Here is a 19138-nt window from a genome sequence, read left to right on the forward strand (position 1 = left end):
CACTAGCTACCGCCCCACCTGCTCAGCCAGCTCGAGGTAGAGGTCGAGGTCGCCCTAGAGGGGGAGGCCAGGCTAGGTATTATGCTCTTCCGGCTCATACAGAGGCAGTTGCTTCCGACTCTGTCATTACAGGTATTGTTCCAGTCTGTCATAGAAATGAGTCAGTATTATTTAACCCAGGCTCTACGTATTCATATGTGTCCTCTTATTTTGCCCCACATTTGGGCGTATCTCGGGATTCTTTGAGTTCCCTTGTTTATGTGTCTACTCCTGTGGGAGATTCTCTTGTTGTGGATCGCGTGTATCGGTCGTGTTTGATTACTCTTTGTGGTTTTGAGACCCGAGCCAACTTATTATTACTCATCATGGTAGACTTTGATGTTATCTTGGGCATGGACTGGTTGTCGCCCCATTATGCTATTCTTGATTATCACGCTAAGACCGTGACGCTGGCTATGCCAGGTTTACCGTGATTAGAGTGGAGAGGTACCTTAGAGTATACTCCCAGTCTAGTTATTTCATTTTTAAAGCTCAACGAATGGCTGAGAAGGGGTATGACGCGTATTTAGCTTATGTGAGAGATGTCAGTATTGATACCCCTGCAGTTGAGTCAGTTCCAGTAGTGAGGGATTTCCCAGACGTGTTTCCAGCTGATCTTCCGGGCATGCCGCCTGACATAGATATTGATTTCGGCATTGATTTGTTGCCAGGAACTCATCCCATCTCTATTCCTCCTTACCAAATGGCTCCTCCTGAGTTGAAGGAGTTTAAGGAGCAATTGCAAGAGTTTCTTGATAAGGGCTTCATTCGGCCCAGTATGTCACGTTGGGGTGCTCCTGTCTTGTTTGTGAAGAAAAAGGATGGTTCTATGCATACGTGTATTGATTATCGCCACCTGAACAAAGTCACTATGAAGAACATGTATCCTTTGCCTCATATTGATTTCCTATTTGATCAGTTATAGTGTGCCAAAGTGTTTTCCAAGATTGACTTGCGATCAGGTTATCATCAGTTGAAGATTCGGGAGCCAGATATCTCGAAGACTGCTTTCAGGACTCAATATGGCCATTACGAGTTCCTTGTGATGTCATTTGGGTTGACCAATGCCCCAGCAACCTTTATGCACTTGATGCACAATGTGTTCCAACCCTATATTGATTCTTTCATCATCGTATTCATTGATGACATTCTAGTGTATTACCGGACTCGGGAGGATCATGAGCAGCACCTGAGGACAGTGCTTCAGACTTTGAGAGAAAAGAAGTTGTATGCAAAGTTTTCAAAATGTGAGTTCTGGTTAGATTCCATGGCATTCTTGGGTCATATTGTGTCGAGTGAGGGGATCAAGGTGGATCCGAAGAAGGTGGAAGCAGTGCAAAGTTGGCCCAGACCGTCCTCAGCTACGGAGATCCGGAGCTTCCTTGGTTTGGCGGGGTATTACCGTCGGTTTCTTGAGGGATTTTCTTCTATTGCAGCACCTATGACCAGGCTGACCCAGAAGAGTGCTCGGTTCAGGTGGATAGAGGAGTGTGAGGAGAGCTTTCAGAAGCTCAAGACAGCTTTGACTACAACCCCAGTATTGGTATTGCCTTCAGTTTCAGGGTCTTATACAGTTTATTGTGATGCATCGCGAGTTGGCCTCGACGTGGTGTTGATGCAGGACCGTAGGGTGATTACATACGCGTCCAGACATCTGAAGGTGCATGAAAAGAACTATCCTGTCCATGACCTTGAGCTAGCAGCTATTGTTCATGCCTTGAAGATTTGGAGGCACTATTTGTACGGTGTTCCTTGTGAGATCTACACTGATCACCAGAGTTTGCAGCATCTGTTCAAGCAGAAGGATCTTAAATTGATTAAGAGGAGATGGTTAGAGATGCTTAAGGATTATGACATTACCATTTTGTACCATCCCGGGAAGGCCAATGTGGTGGCCGATGCTTTAAGTCGTCGGGCAGAGAGTTTGGGGAGTTTAGCTTATCTACCAGGAGCAGAGAGGCCTACAGCATTGGATGTTCAGGCCTTAGCCAGCCGGGTTGTGAGATTGGATATTTCTGAGCCGAGTCGAGTATTGGCTTGTGTGGTTTCTCGGTTTTCTCTTTATGTTCGTATCAGGGAGCGTCAGTATGATGAACCCCATCTGCTTGTCCTTGAGGACACGGTCCAGTACAGTGATGCTAAGGATGTCACTATTGGGGAGGATGGTGCATTGAGGATGCAGGGCAGGTTATGTGTGCCCAATGTGGACGGTTTGCATGAGTTGATTCTCCAGGAGGCTCACAGCTTGCGGTATTCCATTCATCCGGGTGCCGCGAAGATGTATCAGGACCTGAGGCAGCATTATTGGTGGAGGAGGATGAAGATGGACATAATAGAGTATGTGGCTAGATGTCTAAATTGCCAGCAGGTGAAGTATGATCATCAGCGACTGGGTGGGTTGCTTCAGAAGATAGAGATTCCGGAGCGGAAATAGGAGTGGATCACTATGGACTTCATTGTTGGACTCCCACGGACTCAGCAGAAGATTGATGCAGTTTGGGTGATTGTGGACAGGAAGACCAAGTCAGCTCATTTCGTTCCTGTGATGACTACCTATTCTTCCGAGCAACTGGCTCGAATTTACATTCGTGAGATTGTCAGACTTCATGGCGTACCAGTATTCTCTGACCGGGGCACGCAGTTTACATCACGATTCTGGAGAGCTGTACAGCTGGAGTTGGGTACTCGGGTGGAGTTGAGCACAACCTTTCACCCTCAGACGGACGGGCAGTCCGAGCGCACTATTCAAATTCTTGAGGATATGCTCCATGCGTGTGTGATGGAGTTTTGAGGTTCTTGGGATCAGTTCTTGCCACTTGTGGAGTTTGCCTACAATAACAGTTATCAGTCCAACATTCAGATGTCACCGTATGAGGCTCTGTATGGTAGGAAGTGTCATTCCCCAGTGGGCTGGTTCGAGCCGGGCGAGGCCAGATTATTGGGTACGGACTTGGTTCAGGATGCCTTGGAGAAGGTGATAGTGATTCAGGACAGACTTCACACAGCCCAGTCCAGACAGAAGAGCTATGCGGACAGGAAGGTTCGCGATGTTGCATTCATGGTTGGAGAGCGGGTCCTGCATTGGGTTTCGCCTATGAAGGGCGTTATGAGGTTCGGAAAGAGGGGAAAGCTGAGCCCAAGGTTTATTTTCCCCTTTGAGGTGTTGCGGCGAGTTGGGGAGGTTGCTTATGAGCATGCCTTACCTCCCAACCTAGCAGGAGTTCATCCGGTATTTCATGTTTTGATGCTCTAGAGGTATCATGGCGATCCGTCTCATATGTTGAATTTTAGCTTAGTCCAGTTGGATAAGGATCTATCCTATGTGAGGAGCCAGGGGCTATTTTGGACAGGCAGGTTTGGAAGCTAAGGTCAAAGAACATTGCATCAGTAAAGGTTCAGTGGCGGGGCCAGCTGGTCGAGGAGGCAGCTTGGGAGACCGAGCAGAATATGCGCAACCGTTATCCTCATCTTTTCACAGCTTCAGGTATGTCTCTATACTCATTCGAGGATGAATGATTATTTTAAGAGGGGGAGGATGTGACGACCTGACCGATCATCTTGAGAGTTATAGCCCCGATCCCCTATTAACTGATTTCCCCATATCTATTTCTGCTATTGTGACTTGCCAGGAGGTTTCGTTTTGGTTTTTGGAGTGTTTTGGGACACTTACTCCCTAAATGGAAAGCTTAAGTTTTAGGATTCGAACCTTAGTCGGAACTGTGTGAAGGCGACTCCGAAATGGAGTTCCATCGATTCTGTTAGCTCTGTTGGGTGATTTTGGGCTTAGGAGCGTGTCCGGATTGTGGTTTGGAGGTCTGTATCTCATTTAGGCTTGAAATGGCGAAAGTCAAATTTTTGGAGTTTTGGACTGGTAGTGAAATTTTTGATATCAGAGTCGGATTCTGATTCTGGAAGTTGGAATAGGTCCGTAGGGTTGAATATGACTTGTGTGCAATGTTTGGGGTCAATCAGACGTGGTTTGATAAATTTCGGCATCGGTTGTCAAATTTAGAAAATTCTAAGTTCTTTAAGTTTGAAACGGAGGATGATTCGTGATTTTAGCATTGTTTGATGTGGTTTGAAGGCTCGACTAAGTTCGTATGGTGTTTTAGGATTGGTTGGTATGTTTGGTTGAGGTCCCGGGGGCCTCGGGTGTCTTTCGGATGCTCAACGGGTTGAAATTTGGACTTAGGCAATTGCCGAAGATTTTTGGTTGCTGGTTTTTTCGCATCTGCGGTTGAGGAACCGCAGGTGCAGACTCGCACGTACAGAAGATCAGGCGCAAAAGCGGTTTGGAAGGAGGAGCTCAGAGATCGCAGGTGCGAGGTAATATTCCGCATCTGCGATGCCCTCAGATGCGACCCTGGAGCGCAGGTGCGAAGAGAGACCGCAAAAGCGGACCAGTTTCCGCAGGTGCGGCCACTTTCTCGCAGAAGCGGTCCCAGGTCCCTTAAGTTATTTCCGCACCTGCGATGGAATTTCCGTAGGTGCGGTGCCACAAGTGCGATAAATAGGTCGCAGGAGCGAATTTGCTGGGCAGCAGAGGGAAAAATTCGAGGGTTTGATTCATTTCACCATTTTTGGACTTGGGAGCTCGAAAATTGGCGATTTGTTGAGGGATTTTCAGAGAGAGCTTTGGGGTAATGATTCCTAACTTGATTTTTATCATATTGCATTAATCTATTGTTGTTTTCTTCATTTAATTAAGGAATTTGAGTGAGAAAGTTGGGAGAATGGGGGAAAAGTTCCCCAACTGAATTTCTGAGCTTTGAGTGGGATTTAGAGATCGGATTTGGATAATTTTGATACGAGTGATCACGTGAGTGAATGTGTATTCATATTTGGTAACTTTTACCCGATTCTGAGATGTGGGCCCGTGGAGACCTTTTTGGGCATTTTTCTAATTTCTTGCCTTAGCTTTGATTTTGTTAGCTAGATTAGTTTTTTGTAGCTATATTTATGTTATGTAATTGGTTTTGGCTAGATTTGAGCCATTCGGAGTCGGATATTCGTGGAAAGGCAGTGTGACTGATTGATTGAGCTTGGTTCGAGGTAAGTGGCTTGCCTAACCTTGTATGGGGGAACTCCCCTTAGGATTTGGTACTGTTTGATATGTGAGCGCCGTGTACGTGAGGTGACGAGTACGTACACGAGCTATTTGTTGTAAAACTCCATTTTTCACTAAGTCATAACTTGTTTCTTCCTCATTTGAAATACACTAGCATATGTAACTATCCTGTTTAGACTAGAACAACATGCCTACTTGTTTAACTGCCTATGTGAACTCTGTGCAGCATGTTTAGTGAAATTTCCTGCTTTCCTTGACTTGAACTTAGTCTAAACTGTAGGATTTCTTGTTGTAACTGTTATTTCGATTGGTTGCGCCACATATTTAATTAGGAACTACAGAATGGTATTCCGGGAGATCCCCCCGTACTGCATATTTACTTTGGGATTACGGAACGGTATTCCGGGAGATTCCCCTATACTGCGTATTTACTTTAGGACTACGAAACGGTATTCCGGGAGATCCCCCGTTCTGCATATTTATTTTGGGACTACGAAGCGATATTCCGGGAGAAACCCCATGCATATTTATGTTTGGGACTACGAGACGGTATCTCGGGAGATCCCCTATTGTTATCACTGTGTTCTGAGCCGTTGTCTTTCATTGATTCTATTCCTGTTAGATTTACGTATTTAGTTTTACTGCGATATTTCATTCTGTCTTATTTCATTATACTTATACCAGTAGGGCCCTGACCTGATCTTGTCACTACTCGACCGAAGTTAGGCTTGGCACTTACTGGGTACCGTTGTGGTATACTCACGCCCTTTCTTGCACATGTTTTTCGTGTGTAGATCCAGGTTCATCTTACCAGCCTCATCACTAGTTGCAGTCGCTGCTACTTATTGGAGACTTCAAGGTACACCTGCTCGCGCCCGCAGATCCTCGGAGTCTCCCTCTATCCCCATATGTTCATTTTTTTCCTCTTTCTCTAGAAATGATGTATAGAACAGTTTAGACTTCTTAGTAGCTTGTGACTTGCGGGTTTTCGGGTTTTGGGAATTGTTTGGTACATTTCAAAGTGTTAATTGTATTTGTCGAGTGGCATTCAGTTTCTTATTAGATATTTGTTACTGTTAGTAGCTATTGTTCGTGTTTTTGTTTCATTTCTGCAAAGTTTTATGCTTACCTAGTCATAGAGACTAGGTGCTGTCATGACGGTTCACGGAGGGAGAAATTGGGTCGTGACAGAAATGAAAAGATGTGAAAGTAATATGAAATGCGATGATTGATATAAAAAGGTTGATGTCTCGAATAAGACAGCCTAGCCGATCGGGTCGTGATCGGACACCATGTCGCACACATGGTGGCGATTGTGCTGGAAATTGTAATTGAAATTGTGATTGTGGTCGATGTCCCAAATGGATAGCCTAGCCGATCGGGTCGTGATCGGACTCCGTGTTAAAGACGATGGTACTGATACTGAAAGTAATTGTGGTTGATGTCTCTAATGAGATAGCCTAGCCGATCGGGTCGTGATCGGACTCCATGCTAAGAGTACGGTGGTATTGGTATTGTGAATAATGGTATTGTGAACAATGGAATATTGATACTAAAAATCTCCCAATGTTAGATATGTAAATTAATTTGAACATTGTCTTGACCCTAAGTTGAGGTTTGATGTTGATTAAGGCTTCCATTGATATTATGATATTCTTGTTTGTATTATTTATCATTCTATTGAGAGGGTGTTTTGTTATTCCTACTAGTACTATTCCATATGTACTAACGTCACTTTTGCCGGGGGCGCTGCATCTTCAATGGATGCAGTTGGTTCCACAGTAGGAGACACTGATCAGTGATAATGGTACATCCTCTTCCCAGCTGACTTGGTGAGCCCCACTTCATTTTGGGGTCATGTATCTTTTGTTCCTCGTGTATTATGTTTGAGGTATAGCCAGGGCCTTGTTGCCAGCATTATCATAGTACTCTTTTGTATCTATTAGAGGCTCTGTGGACATAGTGTGGGTTGTGTATTGGTGCTGAGAAAGTCAAACTATGTTATGTTGTGGTTGTATTACTTGTCCATTTGAGACTTTAAAAATGATGAAACTTTTGGTAAGAAGTTGGTATTGCAGACATGAACATCTTATTGTCTAATTAATGAAAATATGTATTATCTCCATTCACGGATGAGTTGGGTAAAAGGAAATCTAATAGGCTTGCTCGGCCGGGTTAACTCAGTTGAGGGCCGGCCGCGCTCCCCGAGTTTGGGGCGTGATAAACTTGGTATCAGAGCCTAAGGTTTTAAAGTGTCCTAGGATGTCTTGGAGCCGTTTCTATTAGAGTCCTTCTTATCGGTGTGTTGTCGACCACATCTATAATTAGGATGCTATTTGGACATTTAGGAATAATACCCTTCTTTCGTGTTCTTGATTGTGCGATAAAGCTGGTTGTAAGATTGTTCCTCCTTTAACTCGTGCTTTACTTTAACTTTCAGTACATGGCACCTAAGAAGAAGGCAAGAACTGGCCAAAGAGCCAATGTCACCCCAGGAGTGACCGTTGATCCTATATTTGATGATGCGGGTGAGAACCCAAAGAGTGAGAATATTCTTCTGGTTACTACACTGCCTGATTCTACTACAACTGATCAGACCGCACTTGTTCCTACACCTACTGAGGATGCAACGGTCCCTCCAACTGATATACCAGTTCCACTTCCAGTTTCAGCTTCCGATTTTGGTTTTTCTGATGTTGATCTTAGGGGAGCCATACAGATGTTGGCTCAGATAGTGGCTTCCAAGGCCCAGAGATCAAATGTTACACCCACTTCTTCCAGTCAGCCAGGGGATTCTACTAGTTCCAGGGTGAACAGGTTTTCTAGTTGGATCCTCCAGTGTTCATGGGTACTAACCCAGAGGAGTACCCCTAGGACTTCATTGATGAGATGCAAAAAACTCTCCGAGTTATGCATGCTACTGAGACGGAGGAAGTGAAATTAGCCTCCTTCCGCCTGAAAGAGGTGGCATATTCTTGGTTTGAACTATAAGAGGAGTCCCGTGAAGAAGGGAGCCCTCCTAAGAGATGGGGAGAGTTTGCCGATGCCTTCATTGATCATTTCTTGCCTGCCCAGACTAAGGCAGCCCGTGCTGCTGAGTTTGAGAACCTGAGGCAAGGTAGACTGAGCGTATGGGATTACCACATGAGATTTGCGTACCTGTCCAAGTATGCTATTTACATGTTGCCTACTATGGAGGCTAGAGTGCGCCGATTTGTACATGTCCTTAGTCCCTTGGTAATTAATGAGGCAGCTATAATAGCCTAGAATTCTGATATGAATTATGGAAATATGGTGGCATTCGCTCAAGCAACAGAGACTCACAAATTGATGAACATAATTGAGCGAGAGGGTAGTAATAAGGCCCGGTCTGCGGGCAACTTTGGTGGTTCTTTTGGTGGCGGTAGCTCAGCCTTCAGAGGAGGTTCGTCAGGGTCATCACAGTCCTTTGCTCAGTCTTCGGCTAGTGCACCGCCATCAGGGCCCAATCAGCAGCAACAGTGGAGCCGTTCCAGGCCCAATCAGGGCAACATGGGATCCTATCAGCAGGGTCGTCATGGTGGTAGATTCCAGCAGCAGAGGAGGCCCCCATGCCCTAGGTGTGGAAAGATACACCTAGGAATATGCTACATGGACTTACCCATATGCTACGGATGCGGATTGAGGGGTCACATTCAGAGGGATTGTCGTTCGTCCCGCCGTGGTGCGAGAAGGGGCATGGAACTGCTAGCTAGTTCTGCAGCTACTACATCCGCAATACCTCCTCCAGTTCGAGGCACTCCAACACCCGCAGGGCGTGGTGAAGCTAGGGGTGGAGCATAGAGTTCGGGAGGATCCAACCATTTCTATGCTATGAGGGGTCGCCAGAATTCAGAGGCTTCTCCAGATGTTGTCACAGGTATATTGACTGTCCAATATCATGATGTGTATGCTCTTATTGATCCAGGTTCTACTTTGTCATATGTCACACCTTATGTTGCCATGGAATTTGGGATAGAACCGGAACAACTTCATGAGTCGTTCTCTGTATCTACTCTAGTTTACCTGGGGGGTCATACCATGTCACCCTGCTCCATATAGGATTGCCAACGCAACATAACTAGAGATCCTTACTTCACCCCTAGTCCTTAAACCTTAGAACCCAATCTATAATATCTTGAATTCATTACAAGACCTGAATCTCATATCTACACATTGTATTAGCCTGAACAAGCTACAATAGGTCATAACCACAACCCCAAGATGTAATCACATGGTATACCCCATCATTCAAACACTCACGGCAAGAGCTGCTGACCACCATTATTTCCCAAAAACAAATCAGGTGTCGGTAGTAAACCTCATATCGATTGGAGCCTCGTTCAAAACATTCATACCCTGCCGATGGCCATATGGGTTTATAGGGATTGTGTTGTCACGTTGCGTGGTCGGGACACCGTGGCCGATCTTATTGAATTGAGAATGGTCGATTTTGATGTGATAATGGGGATGGATTTTCTTTATTCATGTTTTGCCAAACTTGATTGCCGAAACAGAACTGTTAGGTTCGAATTTCCAAATGAGCCAGTTATTGAAAGGAAGGGTGCTGATGTAGTGCCGAGGGGTAGGTTTATTTCTTACCTTAAGGCCATGAAAATGATCAACAAGGGGTGTATTTACCATTTGGTCCCGGTTACGGACACCGATGCTGAGGCACCTACACTTGAGTCCGTACCTGTTGTAAATGAATTTCCGGGAGTCTTTCCAGATGAACTCCCTAGGATTCCACCAGACCGGGAGATTGATTTTGGGATTGATGTGATGCCAGACATGTATCCTATATCTATTCCACCCTACAGAATGGCACCGGCAGAATTGAAGGAGCTAATGGAATAATTGAGATACTTGTTAGAAAAGGGTTTTATCCGGCCGAGTGTGTTGCCTTGGGGCGCACCGGTCCTTTTTGTAAGAAAGAAAGATGGATCACTGAGAATATGTATTGACTACCGGCAACTTAACAAGGTCACAATCAAGAATAAGTACCCACTGCCAAGGATAGATGACTTGTTTGACCAATTTTAGGGTGCTAAGTACTTCTCCAAAATTGATTTACGATCCGGGTATCATCAATTGAAGATCAGGGAGCAGGATGTTCCGAAAATAACTTTTAGAACCCGATATGGGCACTTTGAATTTTTGGTGATATCTTTTGGGCTAACAAATGCCCCAGCAGCCTTCATGGATCTTATGAATCGGGTATTCAAACCTTTTCACGACTCCTTCGTGATAGTGTTCATTGACGATATCCTTGTTTATTCGCAGAGTCGGGAGGACCATGCCGATCATCTCAGGGCAGTGTTGCAGACTTTGTATCAACACCAGTTATATGCAAAGTTTTCAAAGTGTGAATTTTGGCTTGAATCTGTCACATTGGGTCATGTAGTCTCTAGTGAAGGGATTATGGTTGATCCTCAAAATATAGCAGCTGTGAAGAATTGGTCGAGGCCTACAATGCCAACCGTGATCTGTAGTTTCTTGGGCCTAGCAGGGTATTACAGAAAGTTTGTGGAAGGGTTATCTACCCTTGCCTCTCCATTGACTAAATTAACGCAGAAGGCAGTTAAGTTCAAATGGTCAAATGCATGTGAAAGGAGTTTCCAGGAATTGAAAGCAAGATTGACGACGGCACCTGTGTTGACCTTACTAGAAGGTGCAAATGGATTTGTGGTATATTGTGATGCTTCAAGAATTGGGCTTGGGTGTGTATTAATGCAACATGGCTAGGTTATAGATTATGCTTCTAGGCAACTCAAGAATCACGAAAAGAACTATCCAACACATGACTTAGAACTTGCGGCGGTGGTATTTGCATTGAAAATCTGGCGTCATTATTTATATGGGGTCCATGTTGATATATTCACGGACCATAAGAGCCTTCAATATTTTTTCAAACAGAAGGAGCTGAATCTGAGGCAGAGGAGATGGCTTGAGTTGCTCAAAGATTACGACATCGATCTCCTGTATCACCCGGGGAAGGCCAATGTTGTGGCAGATGCTCTTAGCCGAAAATCTATGGGTAGTTTGGCTCACTTGGAGGCATATCAAAGGCCATTGGCCAAGGAAGTTTACCGATTGGCTAGTTTGAGAGTTCGTCTTGCGTACTCTAAGTGAAGGAGGGGTAATTATGCAAAATAAGGCTGAATCATCGCTTGTTGTGGAAGTCAAAGAGATGCAATACAACGATCCATTGTTGGTGCAATTGAAGGAGGGGATTCAAAAACATAAAACTATGGCTTTTACCCTTGGAATGGATGATGGTACACTAAGGTACCAAGGGCGGCTATGTGTTCCAAATGTAGATGATCTCAGGGAAAGAATCATGACCGAGGCTCACACTTCCAGGTATTCTGTGCACCCAGGTTCTATGAAGATGTATCACGATCTCAAAGAAATCTATTGGTGGAATGATATGAAGAGGAATGTAGCAAAATTTGTGGCGAAGTGTCCAAATTGTCAGCAAGTGAAGGTTGAACACCAACGGCCCGGTGGGTTGGCACAGAACATAGAAATTCCAATATGGAAGTGGGAAATAATTAATATGGACTTTGTGGTAGAATTACCTCGCACTCGTCATAAGTTTGACTCGATTTGGGTGATTGTGGATCGACTCAAAAAATCAGCCCATTTTTTACCAATTAAGGCTACCGATACAGCGGAACATTATGCTCAGTTGTATATCAAAGAAATAGTCAGGTTGCATGGCAATCTAGTTTCCATCATTTCTGATCGAGGAGCACAATTCACCGCTAATTTTTGGATGAAATTTCAGCAAGGTTTGGGTACTCAGGTGAATCTTAGTACACCCTTTCACCAGCAGACTGACGGGCAGGCAGAGCGAACTATTCAGACACTTGAGGATATGTTGCGCGCTTGTGTTCTAGACTTCAAAGGTAGCTAGGATATTCATTTGCCACTCATAGAATTTTCCTATAACAATAGTTATCATGCTAGCATTTAGATGGCACCGTTCGAGGCTTTATATGGTAGGAGATGTAGATCTCCCATTAGGTGATTCGAAATTGGGGAAGCAGAGTTGATAGGGTCAGACCTCGTACATCAGGCTATGGAAAAAGTTAAAATCATTAAGGAGCGGCTAAAAACTGCTCAGAGTCATCAGAAGTCCTATTCTGATGTTCGTCGTAGAGATTTGGAGTTCAAAGAAGATGATTGGGTATTCTTTAAAGTTTCCCCCATGAAAGGTGTTATACAATTTGGTAAGAAAGGGAAATTGAGTCCGGGGTATGTCAGACCGTATAGAATCATTCAGAGGATCGGTGAGGTGGCGTACAAGCTTGAGCTAAAATCGGAGATGTCATTGGTTCACCCGATGTTTCATGTGTCTATGTTGAAGAAAGTAATTGGAGACCCGACACTCATTGTTCCAGTTGAGACTATTGAGATTAATGAGGAATTGACTTATGAAGAGATTCCAGTTTCTATTATTGATCGGCAAGTCCGAAAGTTGAGAAATAAAGAAATTGCATCCGTAAAAGTGCTATGGCGAAACCAACAGGTTGAAGAGGCTAATTGGGAGGCCGAGGAAGAAATGAAGAAAAAGTATCCTTATTTGTTTGAATAGCCATATATTTATAAATTTGTGATCTATGAAAATTGTAAGAGTTGCTTTCTATGAATTATGTATCATTTGTATAATTGGCCTTAAGGGTGTTCCTTTCTGGTAATATATTGCTTGTGAGGCCACAGTTGGTGTTGTTTTGTGCTATGCTACATCGTTGGATTCTGTATATGTTGTTAGGATGTGTTTCTGGGATTCTCTGATAGGTGGATAGGCCCAGTTACAAAGGAAACTCTGGCGAGCATTTTGGATATTTAGGGAGTTAGCCAAATTTTTGAATCTACTAGTGAGTGTGAATTAACAATTGGGCTACATTTGATGCTAATGACGGATTTTTACCCTCATTCGAGGATGAATGATCCTAAGCGGGGGAGAATGTAACACACTGAAAATTTTTGAAGTACTTAAGTGTAAAATCCGGTAAAATTTGCAAAAAAAAATAATGTTTTGTGGTGCCGAATTGGGCTTACGTGTTTGAGCTCGTCGCGGCTCGGACTTTTTGGGTTGAACGATGCACTGGAAAGTAAAGGAAAATGTTTGGCAGCGAAATGCATTTCTGCGGTTCATTATGCGACCGCAGAATCACTCTGCGGACCGCATAATGGCCGGAGAGTGAGGTAGCTATTTGGGGCAATTTGGATGTCAATTTCAAGGCCACTATGCGACCGCAGGAACGTTCTGCGGTGCATTATGCGACCGCATAACAGGTCTGCGGGCCGCATAGTGACCGCAGACAGGGTCAGTTCATTTCCAGCTTGGCACCCCAATTTCGCAGTCATTTCGCGGACCACATAACCATTATGCGGTCGCATATGCGACCGCATAACCTGTTCCAGAGCTTCATTTTTTTGGATTTTTAAAACCCGACCCTACTTCGTTAAATACACGTTTTGGGCCATTTTTGAGCAAAAATCTAACATTTTAGAGTGAGAGAGAGTGTCCTAGAGTGAGAAGGTGTTTCTCAATAATTGATTCTTCAATTGTTGCTCAAATCTTAGAAGATTAACAAGGAAAACCCACAAGGTCTTCATCTTAAAGGTAAGATTCTACACCCTAACCCTCGATTTCGAATTTGTCTAGAAATGAACAAGATATATTTTGGGCATGAGAGTTGTTTATTTTGCATGCATGTGTTATCAAAGGGTGTAGGAAGATTATTGAGCTAAAAATGGTAAAGATTGGGTTGTGGGATGATGGAATCCTACATAAAAGGACCTTGAAACCTTAATGCACACCTAGTGTTTGATAAAATGCTCAAATGAGTTAGAACCATGAGCATCTTCCTAATTTTGATACAATTTGCTATATTTCTACAATAGATTGAAGTTGCTAAGAATTCTGGAATATTTTAGAGTTTAAGGAAGCTCAATTGAGGCATGTTGGAACTCTTCTCTTCGAATTGGATCCCACGATATTCATATGAATTATGTAAGTCCCGAGCGGTTCATTATAAAATTGGCTATTCCGAGTAATATTGGGTTGAAAGATATATGTTCAACAAGTATCCCAAATACTTTATTTATATTATGTTATCAATTGAGGATGTGTTAAAAATATGGGTTGTGCATTAGAAATCTTCGACTTCAAGTTAAATTCAAACGAAGGCTATTATGCCAAATTTTGTGAAGAATCTCTATGTGCCTGTTACACTCCATATTTTTGTAAGTGAAAGTATGCCATAAATAAATTGATGAAAGCTCGGAAATGAGATGTTACATTTCGCATTTTTGTACGTTAAAGTTTCGTCGTAAGCTAATCGACGTAAGTTCGAGAATGAGATTATTTTGAGATTATAAGCATTATACTATTTCAAACAAGTAATAAGTAAATTCGTGAAGGTGAGAGGGTAAGCGAATTGAAGAAAATGAGTTCTGTCGGAGTTTGACAATTTGGGGATAAAATACGATCCAAGCTATAATACCCCGTATTCATGGACTAGTGCCATATAAGGTACCACATGATCATGATAGTAAGGTGTATAAAGTATGTTAAAAGCGAGTAGTATTTTAAGTAATTTGAGATAATTCCTAATTATGTGGATTATTGGTTAGTGAAAAATTAACAAGTTAATTAAGTTATTGGATAGGCTTAATAAAGCCAAAAAAGTGGCAGCAAGGCCTTGAGTCATTGTGACTCTTTGGTCTTGATAGTTAGGTGGCATATGTAGGGCAATTTTGGATTAAATAAACCCCAAAGGTGTGGCCCACAAATCTTAAAGGTAAGGGATTTCATATATCTTGTAAGAGAGTCACTTACGGGTGGAAGTCTAAACAATATTTCGTATGACTCTTTTACAAAGTGAGATAGATTAACGTGACTTTGCTTCAGCAACTCATTCAAAATGATAGTAAAGTGATTTGCTTGAGAAATGCTTGTATCTCATCTACATAGCAACGTGATTTTCTTGAACAAAATTCAAACGAGATTTCTTAATGAAATAGCAAAGAGAGGTATCATACAAAGAGAGATATCATTCTGGTAACGCAATTGCTTCAACATTTCATACGTAATTATACTGCGTAATAGCAATGGGATTTTACGATTCTAAGGGAGTACGATGCAATCCTTCTCAAGGATATCATACGGATTTCCCCTACTTCGATCCGCCGTTATGTGTTGTCGCAATTGACGTGTGTTAGAGGGATTGTCAAGAGAATCGGCTCAGGTATTTTAAGGTTATCACTTCTTTTCTTTTGGCATGATCAATACGATACAAACTAAACGAGTAAACGCACAGCTTTCATAAATTACTCTATTCATAGAAGTACTAGGGATGTCTATATTCTTGATTCCCCATGTGAATTATTATTATATCTTCTGTTCATGGGTCTTAGAAAAATACGTAGTTGATAAAGTTTATTCGAAAGACATAATAATTTTATGACATTCCGAGAAATCTTATTAACGTATTTCATATGTATTTCATTCATTTATACATATACATTGATCCATGACCAGATGGCATTATATACACATACATTATATGTATGGGATATGAGAAACGGTTATGGCGTTATATACGCACCACCACCTGATCAGTTGGTATACGTTGATAATTTACCCACAGTGGCCGAGATGATATGATGGGATGTCCTGAGAGGCTTGATGATGTTATGAACGCATATACCTAAGCATGGTATGACATTTATATGCATATGCATGATATTGTAAATATTAATGATTCATAGAGTTGTTCAGACTTACGTGTTGAGTTTTTTACTCCATGTTTCTCTCATGTCTATTATTTACTGATTTTTATTCCTTACATACTCGATACATTATTTGTACTGACGTCCCTTTTACCTAGGGGTGATGCGTTTCATACTCGCAGGTTCCGATAGACAGGCCGAGAGTCCTCTAAGTAGGCTATCAGCTCAGCGGAAGATGTTGGTGTGCTCCATTTGCTCCGGAGTTGCTTGTTTGGTCAGTATAATTTAGACGCGTATTGTTTGGTATGGTGGGGCCCTGTCCCGACCTTTATGATAAGTATGTACTCTTAGAGGCTTGTAGACAGATGTCATATATACGGAATTGTATGGCCTTGTCGGCCTATATTTTAAGTATATAATGGATCACATTGGCCTTATAGGCCCGTATGTCACAGGTATGTGTTTCTATATCAGGGTGGGTCATTCTATGTCTGGTATTTTCTCATGTTTACCCTATTTATCTCATGACACACCTCCTGTCCTACTTACCTATGATGATGTAATAAGAAATATATGTTACGTTTGTTCTCGGTTGAGTAAGGCACCGGGTGCCCGTCGCGGCCCATCGGTTTAGGTCATGACAGAAGTGGTATCAGAGCAGTTCTTTCCTAGGGAGTCTACAAGCCGTGTCTAGTCGAGTCTTGTTTATGGGTGTGTTGTGCACCAAACTTATAAGCAGGAGGCTACAGGGCATTTAAGACTGTCACTCTTTCTTCTTACTCTAGATTGTGTGGTAGAGTTCAGTTGTAAGAACTCAATTTCCTAAACTCTATCTTATTCATAATACGACGATGCCTACATCCAGAAAGACGGTTGGTAAGAGATATAGCTATGGAAGAGTTGAGTCAGAGGAACTCGATTTTTGCATCATGCTTATGATGGATAAATATGAGGTATTCAGCAGATCATGTGTGTACTAAGATGTGTAAGTTTCTTGATAAGGATCCCTAAGGCAAGAATGTCTATCGACTCTTACGGTAAAAAGGAATAAGAGAATCAGAAGGTAGACAGAAGTTTCAACAAGTAAAAGAAGCAAGCTGAAGAAGGATACGAGGTACCTAGTTAATGAAGATTAATGGTATTTACAGTTCAAGCAGAGAAATATAAGCATTCCGAGTTACTTTCAACAGTAACGGAGATATATAAAATTAGCCACACCCATCTCAATTATGCCCTATGGGAGCTAACAGAAGTAGTATAAGAGAAGGCAGGATATCAGGATATAGCTGGGGTTAGGGTAACCCAAAATGGTGGATGGATTGTTAGCGTTAGCTAACATTTCCGAAGGATATTGCAAATGTGCTAATAGATGTCCTTGTGAGACACCCAGAAGGTGCACTCTAAAATAGTTCAACTAGATATGAGTACTACAAAGATATGCATTGGAAGCCTTGAAGGGATAAATATTATCTTAGTGTAGCTCCCGTCCCTAGTAGAGAAAGAATGTTAGGCATCCCGAAGAGCCAGTAGATGGAGCAAGGGGAGCTAAAAGTAAAAGAATGTATTGTTCGAGTTTTCAGAATAAAGTGATAGACATAAATGCTAGCGGGAAATAAGAAGAGAGTTAATGAAGTATTACGAGTAAGATATGATACATGGATAACAACGGTAGATAAAAAGATAACAGTATTAAAGAGTCTATAGTCAAGTGAAGGAAAAGACGAGAGGTGACAGGCCTTGAGACAACAAAAGAGTATAGGCCATAAAGTCATATCCTCATTTCGAGAAATAAGTTTGTGACTCCAATGCGACTACCAGAAGGAAAAGTTAGACCCCAGAATAATAAAAATCAGTATGGGCTGGTGAACAAGATAAACTAAATATGAATTAGGGACTGAGTGATTTGATAATGGTCGACATCATGAGAATTTTAGATTTCATTTCGGCGATAATAGAATGGACAACAGAAGAAGATTCATGAGAAAGTTAGAGAATGGTCCTTCAAGAAGACGCTTCCCTAAAAGCAAGCAATGTGAGCAAAGTTAAGCTTAAGGGACTGTATGTGCGAGTTATACTAAGTGTCACCCTCGCGAGTAAGGAAATTGTTATCCTTGGTACAGAAGGATTACCGCGAGGCGAGTAAGGATCATCAATAATGTGAAAAGATGCCAAAGATGAAGAGGTAAAACATCTATACGTAGATCATCGTAGTACTAAATCTTAGTACTCCCCTAAAAGGGGGAATATGGAGTGATGTGGCATTAAGTCAGAATTAAATGGTTCTAGTAATTATGGAATGGTAAAGGAAGAATGCGATAAAAATGAGAAAGGGATGAGATTGCACTTATTTAAATCGTACAGATATGCAATGATTCCAGAATATTATGCAAACACGACGTCAAGGAAAGGAAGTAAGGGTTCCTGCCCGGGATGTTATTGATAAATAAGGAGCCAGTGTGAAAGGTAAGTTAAGACAAAGGAAATAACCCAAGAAAGATTACGTGGAATATTGATATGAGAATGGGCCAATGAGTAGTTGATAGTTGATTCAGGAAGAGCCTAGTTATGGCTAGACAGGAGGTTATAGACGTATCAGCGGATGGTGCAAGATAAATATAGTAAAACCCAATATAGTGAATTCAACCTCGCAGTAATGTCATTATAATACTTAAGAAATATTCAGATAGGAGTTGGGTAGTTAAAGGTACCGTATGAGTGTTACGGAAATAAAAGAGAGTGCCACTGGGAAGACAGTCAAAATATCAGTTTAGAAGCAACCCTACAAGCGTAAGGGCATGGAGGTAAGTAACTACGGATAATTATAGGCGAGGAAGGACATCAAAAATTCTATCGGGTATACGACGTAATAAGCTCGCAACTTTACAAGAGTCAGAGGGTCCTCCCTATGTACTATAATGAAAGACTAGCTGAGGAAATAAGGAAGAAAGCTTCAACCTAAACATAGTAACTTGAAGAAGAAAGGGTCATGTAAAAACAGTTTTACTACAACATTGTATGCACTCCATAAGAAAGTGGCACCTACCGTGGCTAATAAGCGGGAAATGAAACGAAAAGTAATATTCGAGATCATATGAGTTGTACAAATATTCCGACATGCGTGGGAACTAAGATAAGCTAAGTATGCATGCAACAAGGGGGCAAAAAGCTGAGAAGGAACGAAAGGAATTATTTGATCAATGATCCAAAGTTAGTTACGTTATGAACGCACTTAATATTTTGGAGTATTATCCATGCAGCATATATGTT

The sequence above is a fragment of the Nicotiana tabacum genome, chromosome 12, assembly GCF_000715075.1.
Source record: "Nicotiana tabacum cultivar K326 chromosome 12, ASM71507v2, whole genome shotgun sequence".
Classification (NCBI taxonomy): Eukaryota; Viridiplantae; Streptophyta; class Magnoliopsida; order Solanales; family Solanaceae; genus Nicotiana; species Nicotiana tabacum.